This window comes from Bos indicus, chromosome 26 (assembly GCF_029378745.1).
Source record: "Bos indicus isolate NIAB-ARS_2022 breed Sahiwal x Tharparkar chromosome 26, NIAB-ARS_B.indTharparkar_mat_pri_1.0, whole genome shotgun sequence".
NCBI lineage: Eukaryota > Metazoa > Chordata > Mammalia > Artiodactyla > Bovidae > Bos > Bos indicus.
Genome location: NC_091785.1, coordinates 49,351,686 through 49,362,997, shown reverse-complemented (window position 1 = coordinate 49,362,997; position 11,312 = coordinate 49,351,686). Strand labels below are relative to the sequence as shown.

The 11,312-nt window shown below is 51.7% G+C and overlaps 1 non-coding gene across 1 annotated transcript; it reads left to right on the top strand.

Moving 5' to 3' along the window:
* The first annotated feature begins 214 nt into the window (after positions 1 to 214).
* On the top strand, positions 215 to 286 carry TRNAC-ACA (transfer RNA cysteine (anticodon ACA)). The gene has a single exon. It is a non-coding gene; the product is annotated as a tRNA-Cys (tRNA).
* The last annotated feature ends 11,026 nt before the right edge of the window (positions 287 to 11,312 follow it).

Here is an 11,312-nt window from a genome sequence, read left to right as displayed (position 1 = left end):
ATAGCCGAGGAAACTCTGAGCCGGGAGATGCAGCGGCTGGTCCCTGGCACTGGGGTCGTCACGGTGGCCCACGTCTGTGCTGGACTCGGGAGCGCCTCCTGCACTCATCAGCATCTCCTTAAAGTGACCACTAAAATGTCTCACGAGCTCAGCATGGGTCCCCTTGCAGAGCCCTCTGTCCAGCAGCCTCACGCTACTACAATGAAACCTTCCTTCCCTGCTGGCTCAGATGGTAAAGCATCTGCTTACAATGCAGGAGACCCAGGTTCGATCCCTGGATGGGGAAGATCATCTTGAGAAGGAAATGGCAACCCACTCCAGGACTATTGCCTGGAAAATCCCATGGACAGAGGAGCCTGGTGGGCTACAGTCCGTGGGGTCACAAAGAGTCGGGCATGACTGAGTGACTTCACTTTCCCTTTCCTTGGGTTGGGCCGTAAGAACAGGCAGTGCAGGCACCCAGCTCCATGTCTACGGCTCCAGGACGAGGTGCCCTCAGCAGGGTCCCTTCCCAGGACTTGCCCTGATGGAGGGTGTGCGTTCCGAAAGCCTCCCTAAGGGGTGGACCCAGGGGACCGAGGCCGGGAACCAGGCTCTTCATTCCTCCTAGCACCTGCAGGCTCCCCTCTGAGACCATCTCCCTGAATCTCAAGGACCGCCCTTCCTTGGGTGTCTTGGAGGGGCAGTTCTCATAGAAATATGTTCTCCTGGCTTTTGTTTACCTGAAAGCATCTCTTCCTTTAAAAAAATTCAACTTCAAGGTATAAATGCATGTAATAAAAGGCACTTGAATTAAGTGAACAGTTGAGAGAGTTGACTCTTGTGTAGCCACTCCCACACCCAGGATAAATGACCCCCCAAAGTCTCCCATGCCCCTGAGTTTGGTTTCTGGACCACAGCACACCCAGCCCTGGGAAAACCCTGATCTGCCTCCCCAGACTGGTTTGGTCAGCTCTAAGCCTTCACATAAAGGAGGTCACCCTTGTGTGTCTGGCTGCTGGTACTCCGCACACTGTCATCAGGGCATAAAATCAAATAAGGAAACTAATTAACACAACTGTGTTTCAATTAATTCACGCAGGCTCACTGAAGAGGGGAAAACTCACCCGAGAACATTTGAACAAGATGACTCGGCTGCGTAGCCTGACTATAAAGGCCGGAAAGAAGAGCCTGTGGACAGATGTTGACCTCTGGCTGGTGAGTTCATCTCTCAGTGGTGTGGTTGGCACTTCTGAAATGCATTTCTAAAAAGATAGGACTGTGTGAACAGGAGAACACCTTGAGGGGATACGCTCAAGCTTCTCGGGTGGTGGAGGGGAATTACAAATGTGGGAGCAGGAGCTATGGTCCCCGTTTTGCCTCTGAGTTCGAGGTGAGGTGTGAATATCCACACGTGTTAGGGTCCACTTGCCAGAGCACAGAACCATCCTCACACTATTCTTACCAAGAAATGCAGAATCTGAGTGTAATTGTGGGAAAGCATCAGACAAACCCGCATTGAGCATTTTATAAAATAACTTCCCATCCTCTTGAAGGATGTCAGAGCAGTGAATCGTAAAAGTGAGAGGCTCTGACCTAGATGAGGGGGAACCAGACAGCTGGATCTCGGCTCTCAGGCTGCACAAAGTGAAACGAGTGTGAACGGCATTGTGGGAACAACGGGAGAACATTGAATAAGGATTTTGGATTAGACAGTAACATCAGATTGACGCAAAATTTCCTAACTGAAAATTTTACTGTGGTTATATAACAGAATGAACTTGTTCTAAGGGAACGGACACTAAAGTGTTTAGGAACACAGGAACACCATGTCTGAAAATGTGTATGTGTGAGTGTGAGAGAGGTTTGAGTCATACACGATCATGGAGAGAGAAGGTGCACAAATGATGGAGAAAAGGAAATAGTTAGTGGGTTGGGGTAAAATGTAGATAGGGCTAACTCACTGTTCTTCCGCATTTTCTGTTTCTGAAATCGTGTTCCCTACGTGGTGTTATGCCATAGCCTTCCGGATCTTTCCCTACGTGGTGTTATGCCATAGCCTTCCGGATCTTTCCCTACGTGGTGTTATGCCATAGCCTTCCGGATCTTTCCCTACGTGGTGTTATGCCATAGCCTTCCGGATCTTTCCCTACGTGGTGTTATGCCATAGCCTTCCGGATCTTTCCCTACGTGGTGTTATGCCATAGCCTTCCGGATCTTTCCCTACGTGGTGTTATGCCATAGCCTTCCGGATCTTTCCCTACGTGGTGTTATGCCATAGCCTTCCGGATCTTTCCCTACGTGGTGTTATGCCATAGCCTTCCCTTCCCTACATGGTGTTATGCCATAGCCTTCCGGATCTTTCCCTACGTGGTGTTATGCCATAGCCTTCCGGATCTTTCCCTACGTGGTGTTATGCCATAGCCTTCCGGATCTTTCCCTACGTGGTGTTATGCCATAGCCTTCCGGATCTTTCCCTACGTGGTGTTATGCCATAGCCTTCCCTTCCCTACATGGTGTTATGCCATAGCCTTCCGGATCTTTCCCTACATGGTGTTATGCCATAGCCTTCCGGATCTCACTTCTGAAACTCAGCTTTCAGCCTTACTGTTCCCGTGAAAGTAGGGGTTCTTCTCCCTCTTTTTTCGTGTACTTGTAATTTGATTTTTCTAATTTATTTATTTTCAATTGAAGGATAATTGCTTTACAGAATTTTGTTGCTTTCTGTCAAGCCTCAACCTGAATCAGCCATAGGTATACATATGTCCCCTCTCTTGAGAAGCTCCCTCCCATCTCCCTCTCTTCTCCCTCCCCCTTTTACTATTTTCCTTATTTTGCTCTCTGGGTCTTCCACTCTCTGCTTTTGAATATGCTATCTAGGTTGGTCATAACTTTCGGGTATACATATGTCCCCTCCCTTGTGAAGCTCCCTCCCATCTCCCTGTCTTCTCCCCTTTTATTATTTTCCTTATTTTGCTCTCTGGGTCTTCCGGTCTCTGCTTTTCGGGAGCATGAGGATGGTTTGCCCAAGGAAGGTTTTCTTTGTGTCTGTCCTGCTCTGGACGTGGAGCATGCCTTAAATCCACGACATGACACTTTTAATTAGGTTTGGGCCTCTGTTACAGAGTGAACTGTGTTCCCCCAAATTCCTATGTCGAAGTCTTACCCCAAATGTGTGGGAAACAGCCCTTAAGGAGGTAAATCTATGCTTAAGTGGGATCATAAATGTGGAGCCCTGATCCTATAGGACTGGTGCCCTTTTAAGAAAAGGATAAGACACTAAAGATCTCTTTCTTCCCAAGTGCACAGAGGAGAAGCCACGTGAGGACACAGAAGGTGTGGTGTGCAAGCCCAGGAGAGCCAGCCCAGCTGGAGCCTCAACCGTGGACTTGCAACCTCCAGAGCCGTGAGAAGGCAACTCTGTTGTTTAAGTCATGTGATCTGATAATTTGTCATGGCAGCCTGGGCTGACGAATACAGCATCAGTTTTGGGAAACAAACAGCCAGAATTCTAAATATTGCCCCCGTCTTATTCTCTCTCTGCTTCCCTTTGGGGACGCTAATGTACAGTATGTAAGTCTACGTATAAGCTAGCTAAGCAGCAAGGCTACGGTCCACAGGGTCTCAGAGCCGGAGATGACTAAAGCAACTTGGAATGCACACACGGCAATACAGCCGTTGCTTCGTAATAGTGTTAAATGGAATATAATATATAAAATGCTGAATCGCCACGTTGCACACCTGAAACTATTATAATATTATGTATCAACTATACTTCAATTAAAAATTAAAGAAATGGTATGTAAGTTTCTTGGACACTAGAGTCTCATAGAAGTTTATCACTGAAATAAGGTTCTCATCTGCCTTGTGTGTGTGCTAAGTTGCTTCAGTCATGTCCAGCTCTTTGCAGTCCTATGAACTGTAGCCCACCAGGCTCCTCTGTCCAGGGGATTCTCCAGGCAAGAACACTGCAGCAGGTTACCATGCCCTCCTCCAGGGGGTTCCTCCCAACCCAGGGATTGAACCTGTGTCTCTTGCATCTCCTGCATTGGCAGGCAGGCTCTTTACCACCAGCCCCACCTCCTTCTCCTTAGAATGGGGTGATGAGCGGCGGCTTTCATTACTAGTATTTCTCTAGTGTTGGTAAACTGCATGAATTTCTGACTTGGAGATTTCTTTTAAAAAATTAAAACATAAGAATGTTTTGAGGGAAGTTTGGTATGTATCCTGCATAGTCAACTAAAGCTAGTCTGAGCTCAGGAGACTTGAAGTTCTATCCCGTGAGTCTAAGTATGTCTGAAAATGATAATCTGTGTTAAAGCATCCTCTACTTCAAAATCTATAAACTGCAAGTGACAGTGAGGAGAGCCATCCACAAGCAGCTCTCCCAGGGGACATTTCTGCGCAGAAGTCTCAGACCGACTCCCAGCTCTGGATGCTAAGGAAAGGGAGTCCGGCAACTCCCAAGAGGCCTGTCAGCCCTCGCCAGTTTCAGCATCTTCTGAAAGATGCTTTGATCTAATCTATGACAAGAAGGGCTGCCGGCTTGATGAATGAAAACAGACAAATACCAAGACAACAGAGCGCCAGCAAACCACCAGGCAGGCCCGAGCACCCCGGAGCCCGAGTCAGGCTCTGGCTGAGGCTGAGAATTCTGGCCGTGCGGCCCTCATGCTGGAGGACGCGCAGCTGGACCTGGCGGACCCCTGACACTTCGGCCATGGCTGGTCTGTCAGGGTCCCATATTGAACTCATTTCTGTTAAAAGGATTGGCATTTTAAAGAGTAAGCAAGTGATTGCTGATTAGCAAAGAAGAACCTATTAATTGTCTTACAAGAAGTATGGCATTGGTATAAGAATGCAGTATTCAAGCTATTTTGGAGGTGCATGCAACATACAAATTTATTTGGAAATTCATGCAACGTATAAAAGGATGTTTTAGATGTTTTTCAACTTAAATGTCAGAAATTGAGAATGTTATAACATTCTAGTTAGCGTCAAAGACAATTCTGAAATTGTTTCCTTGTCTGAGAGGGAATCCAGGGCTTCTCATCTGCGTGCTACATTGGCAATGCTCTATTAAAGGCAGTTCTATGATTTCCGGGTCGAGTTTCGCTGGTCACCCTGCAGCCTTGCTGTGCAAACCCTGACCTGCCTGGCATCTAGCCTGGCACGTGGCCACGCTCTGGGAGCCAACCTGGGCCTGGAGCCTCCTTGTCTGGCCTGGGAATTTCAGTCCTGGTCATTTGTGACCACTCCAGTGTCGTGCAGGGATGCCAGGGGTGGAGGCACAGGTGAAGTCCAGAAATGACTGGATGCCAGGTCTGACCTCTCCAGGGAGCATCCCCGTGATACGGATGGGCTCCACGGGCACTGATGCTGCCTCTCGGAGATGGAGAGAGAGGAGGAGGGTGGGTGGGAGCCGCAGAGCGCACATCCCCGTGTGGCGGGCACAGCCTAGAGTGAGGAACAGAGGTCCTGAGTCATCTGTCCCCTCTCCCGCCTGGCTGTGCCCAAGCCTCAGCCTGTGGCCGCGTCCAGGGACAGACAGTGTGAGTCTTGGCACACACACTTGCCACGGGCGTCCTCTCTTGGAGTGGGTGCACTGTTGTTCACTCAGACTTCAGTGGAGGTTGAAGGGCAGGGGGCGAGCTGAACTCAGCGCAGACACCACGTGCAAAGCCGCCTTCTCCTCCAGTTCAGCTGAACGTCATCTGGAAACCAAGTCTGGACCGGATTGCACCTCCACCTCAGAAGCTCTGCTGATCCACTTCAGAGGCCGTTTAGCAAGGACCTGTTTCCCGAGGCTCACTAGTGGCCAGCGGCAGTTGTTCTACTTTATTTGCAAGGGCAGGGGTGAGAAATGAACACGTCCCAAACGAGAACTCTTACTACAGAGCAAGCATGACTCATTAAAGACAGGACGTGGGTGGTTGGGCACAGTCACGCAGCTGCAGAGAAGTTGCCAAGGACACGACCGAGGGGTTCCTCGCTGGGGCCTGGAGACTCAGAGATGCCGGGGACCAGCCGTGCCTGCAGGAGGCTGTGGTCTCTCAGGAGGTTCTTGTGGGGTGACTATGGCAATAACATGTCTTCGAAGTTAATTAAGCTGTTTTTACGCCAGTAACTTCCCAGCATTCCTGGTTTACTCATGCAAATGAACTCACTGGTTCAGGGCAGGATAGCCACCGTGCAGAACCAAATAGCTGTTCCTCAGGGTTAAAAGCATTTTGTTTTTAAATCAAGGCTGCAACAAAGCCCCCCACACAAGTATTTTTGATTTTTTAATTAATCAACTTTCTTTTTAGAAGAATTTTAGATTCACAGTGAAATAGAGTGGAAGGCTGAGTCCCCTACCCGCTGACTCACACAGGCACAGGCACCCCCAGGAGTACCAGCCCACCGTAACGGCAGGTTCACTAAGAAACCCGCGCCGACAGACACGTCCTGGGGCCCCAGGCCTGCAGTCCACACAGGCTTCGCTCTTGGTGGTGTGCACTCTGCGTTTGCACAGATGTGTGACAGCGTGTATCCACAGTCACTTTTGGTTTTCAGAAGTAACACTTGCTTTATTGACAGAGGAGGCTTTCTAGGAATTCCTGGGGCTGAGTCACCCAGAACTAGGCTTGTCTGACGCATAAGGAGTCAGGCATGGAAAGCGGCATCCTGGAGATTTCACCCCAGAGTGGGAAGGGCACGGGTGGAAGGGCACCTGTCCCAGCCCCGGGAGAGGGAAGCCTTCCAGGGCGTGAGGGTGGGGAGAACGAGGATGGTGCAGTGGGCAGAGGAGCGGGTCCCCCAGAATGTCCCTTCCTACTCCCCCAAACCTGTGGCTGCACCACATACAGCAAAGGGGCTTCGCAAGTGGGATTAAGAATCTTCAAAAAGGCAGATTATCCCGGATTATCCAGATGAACCCCCAGGTAGTCACAAGGGTCCTTACACACGATGAACTTTCCCAGTTTCCGCACGTTAAGTGGTCACTGCCGATCACAGGAAGCCTCGCTGTCCTCCTGCTGGGCCAGCCGGGACCTGCTCTTACAGTCTGGAGTCACCTGGGTCACACTCCCTGTTTTTGCCCTCTCTCTATCCGGTTCATACTTCTTCAGAGAGTGTGTTACCAAAGAAAACGGAGCAGTTCTAAAGAGGACAGGGCCACCTGATGCGAAGAGCTGGCTCATTAGAAAAGACCCTGATGCTGGGAAAGACTGAAGGTGGGAGGAGAAGGGGACGACAGAGGATGAAGTAGTTGGATGGCATCACCGACTCAATGGACATGAGTTTGGGTAAACTCAGGGAGTTGGTGATGGACAGGGAGGCCTGGCGTGCTGCAGTTCGTGGGGTTGCAAAGAGTCAGACACGACTGAGTGACTGAACTGAACTGAACTGTGGGGAGTAGACAGTAAGCCATGTACCTCCAGGGAGTTGATGCAAAGGCCCTCGGGTCGGGGTGTTCCAGGAATGTCAGGGGTGGTCTTTCTCACACACAGTTACAACCCTGGAGCCTTAAACAGTGCCTGACACAGCGCAGGTGGTGATAAACGTTTGCTGAAGGGATAAACAAATCTTAGACACTCAGGAAAACCTGTTGAATGAAATGAACATGTGCTGCCTTCTAGATGTGGGAAATGGAATTATTAAGGGAATGGCTAGTCCTCGCCCAGAGGCCTCAGAGCTCTGAGGAAGCCACGGCACAGACACGGACAAGACTCCAGGGCAACGGAAGGCGGGCACCACAGAAGGCGAGCACCACAGAAGCAAATCCGCTTCCCAGGGGTCACCAGAGAAATGCCCAGCATGTGTCTGATTGCCGAGAGTTCCCAGAGTCTCGAAATATCCCCAAAGTAAGTAAGTGTTAGTCACCTAGTCGTGCCTGACTCTTTGCGACGCCATGGACTGCAGCCCACCAGGCTCTTGTGTCCATGAGATTTTCCAGGCAAGGATACTGGAGTGGGTCGCCATTGCAATTGGCAATCATTGTGAATAAGTGAAGATATGATCTTGTTTGTCTTTCTGCTAAAGAATCCAAAACCAGAGTGTGCTCCCTGAGTGGACCTAGGAAATGAAGGTCATTAGCAATCGGGGCTCCAGAAAGAGTCCGAGCGAGGGGAGCAGTCAGCCTGTGCCCAGCATCCTTGTCTGGTCATCACTGACCTGCCAAGAAATGGAGTTCTGCCTGCCTGCTGGAAACACAGAATTCGGGGAAGTAATTTCAGCGGTATTTACAGGCAGCCGCGATCTGATCTACTGCCATCCATCATCTCAGAAATAGCTTCATGTCGTTTAAGGACGGACTGGAAATTGACATGGAAGCTTCATTTTTTCCTCCAAAATATTTGGTCCAGTGGACTCTCTTCCCTTCCAATTCTGTCACCACATCTCAGGATCAGAAGGTTATTTCAAGTTCATAACTAGAATCCTTCTAGTGTAATATTTTCCTCCAAACTTTTGCCCAGAGAGTCTTAAATATACTGTTTAATAAAAGCCTAAAGTAACAAAGTTTTGCAAATTTATTTACAAAGGTCATAGGTGAAACACTCAGAAAAAAAGGAAGTGAGAGGAAAGCATTAAAACACTCCCCATCTCCAGGCTGAAGCAAAGAGTCTCCCTCCCCAGTCTGCTTGCCTGCCAGGCGGGTTTGGGGATGGAGTCACACCCCAGGGCACGTCTGCCACACTGGGGCACCCAGGGCCTCAGTCTCAGCTTTTGGTGGAAAAGCGGTCCTGTCCCCGGGCCGGGAGGTTCTGACAAGAGCAGCAGACAAGACTGGCAGACCCAGCTGCCTCCAGACACCCATGCTCACCTCCATGGGGGCGTCCTGACAGATCACCACAAACCGAACCTCTTCTCTCACAGGCTAGAGGCCCAGCCTCTGATCTCGCGGTGGTGGTGGGGCTGCGCTCTCCCCTGGGGTCTCCAGAGGGGGTCCTTCCTCCCTTTCTGGCTCCAGGGGGGCCCAGATGTGTCCTGGCTGTGACCATGTCACCTGATCACCGCCTGCATCTTCACAGGGCCTCCTCCTCCGCCTCTGTGTCTCTCACGTAGATGCTGTCACTGGCCTGCGTTGCTGTTTAGTCTTTAAATTGTGCCTGACTCTTGGTGACCCTACGGACGGCAGCACACCAGGCCTCCCTGTCCTTTACCATCTCCTGGAGCTTACTCAGATTCGTGTCCATTGACTCAGTGATGCCATCCAACCATCTCATCCTCTGTCATCCCCTTCTCCTCCTGCCCTCAATCTTTCCCAACATCAGAGTCTTTTCCAGTGAGTCAGCTCTTCGCATCAGGTGGCCAAAGGATTGGAGTTTCAGCTTCAACATTAGTCTTTCCAATGAATATTCAGGACTGATCTCCTTTAGGATGGACTGGTTGGATCTCCTTGCAGTTCAAGGGACTCTCAAGAGTTTTCTCCAACACCACAGTTCAAAAGTATTAATTCTTCAGCGCTCAGCTTTCTTTATGGTCCAACTCTCACATCCATACATGACTACTGGAAAAACCATGACCTTTCTCACTGGCCTTAGGGCCACCTTCAAGGAGTATGATCTCCTCTGGAGATTCATAGCTACTTTTGTCTTCAAAGACCCTTTCTCTGAATATGGTCACTTTCACAGTTTCTGGGCATTAGAATGTGGGCTCGTCTTTGGGGGCCACCGTTCATGGGACTGCGCCAGGATCCCACACTTAAAGACTGTGGTGACCATGCTCCCGGGGGTGCCTGCCAGCTTGAAAGAGCAGCACTGGCCCACCCTCCGGGGCCGCTGGAGGGAGGCACCCAAGCTCCAGGTCACGGTCACAGATGGACAGCAGGGAGGATTTGGGGGCGGACCTCCCATGACGCTGCGGAAGTCCATGTGGGAGCCAAGGGGCATCATGGATGAGCCTCTCAGCCTCTTGTCCCTCGGAGAGAAAACGGAGGCATATTCTCCAGCAGGGGCGGCTCTCTGCGGCCCTTGGAGCCCATCCGGCCTGTTTTAAATAGAGTTTCACTGGCACAGTCACGCCCTTCCTTCAGGCGTGGCTGCTTGCACACTAGAAGGGAGCTGAGGGGTCACCAGCAACACCCTGCAGCCCGCCAGCCGAAAGTGAGCATGCTCTGGCCACTCACAGGAAACGTTCCCAGGCTCTGACCTCTGACCCATGAACTATGAACCACAACTTCTGGGGTTCAGCAGGTGTGCTCCTATAGTACCTGCCCCCGCTGTGCCTGCTCTGTTCTCCTGTCTCCCTCCCTGGGATCCCTCCCCATCTACCTTCCCCTCTCCCCCGGACCCCTCCCCGTGTACCTGCAGCCATGTACACCTGCCCTGGGGCCACTTCCTGGGAACTGGAGGGTGGACCCTGAAGAGTGAAGATGTCACAGGTCCTCACAGGGGAAAGCTGGTGCTGGGGGCCCTAAGGAGTGGCCTCCAGGCAGGGGCAGTGCGCGCATGAGTGGGTGGGCTGTCCGGAGGGCCGCTGGAGTGGAGAGTGAAGAGGAGGCCTTGGGCGGGCCACAGCCCAGGGCACCTTGAGTCCCAGGGGGTTTCTGGGGACCAGGCTCAGGCGGGAAGCGGTGAGGCGCCACATCTGGGGTGCGGTCAGAGTGCGGGGGCCCCGCGGGCCCATCTGTGCCCACAGTCCAAGCTGGCCGTGCCTGGCCCTGTCCCTGCTTCTCCCAGAGGGACGCTAGTGGTGACCCCTCACCACACATATTCTGTTACCTCTGAGCAAAAGGCACGGATACAGAGGGCTTCCACGAGCTCGGAGTGTGCGTCACCCTCCCTCACTGGATGTGCCTTTAAAGTGCCCCGAGGACACAGAACCTCTGCTGTCGTCTGTGTGTCCAGGACCTGGGTCCCCAGGAACGCCCCAGGCAGCAGGCGGCCGTCTTCCCCGTGGGTGTGAGCACAGGTTGGCCTCGGCCTGACCTGCATCCGGGTGAGAGCGTGAGCAGCTGCTGCTCAGACTCCGTCCTGCGACCCAGGAGCCCTGAAGGGCCGCCCCCCAGTGAGGAGGGAGTTCAGCTGTGTGCCTGATGCAGACAAAACTGACCATACAGCCTCGAGACGGGGAGCCCAGGGTTTACGGGATTACCAATTTCCTTGCCGCGCAAATCCAATCCTTTTGCAGGGCCATTTGCAAAGCCGTTGTTAAAGCAGCCTTTCCATGGGTGAAATTTGAATTTTCCATCTGTTCAGATGCAGCAGGAGCCAGAATGCTGGTGTCCAGGGGGCCGGCACAGGATGCTGTTCCCATAGCGACCCCTCCAGGGCCAGCAGACTGAGGCCAGCACGGCTCAAAAGCCAAAGTCATGACACGACGAGAGTTTACTTTTGGTTATAAAAGCAACA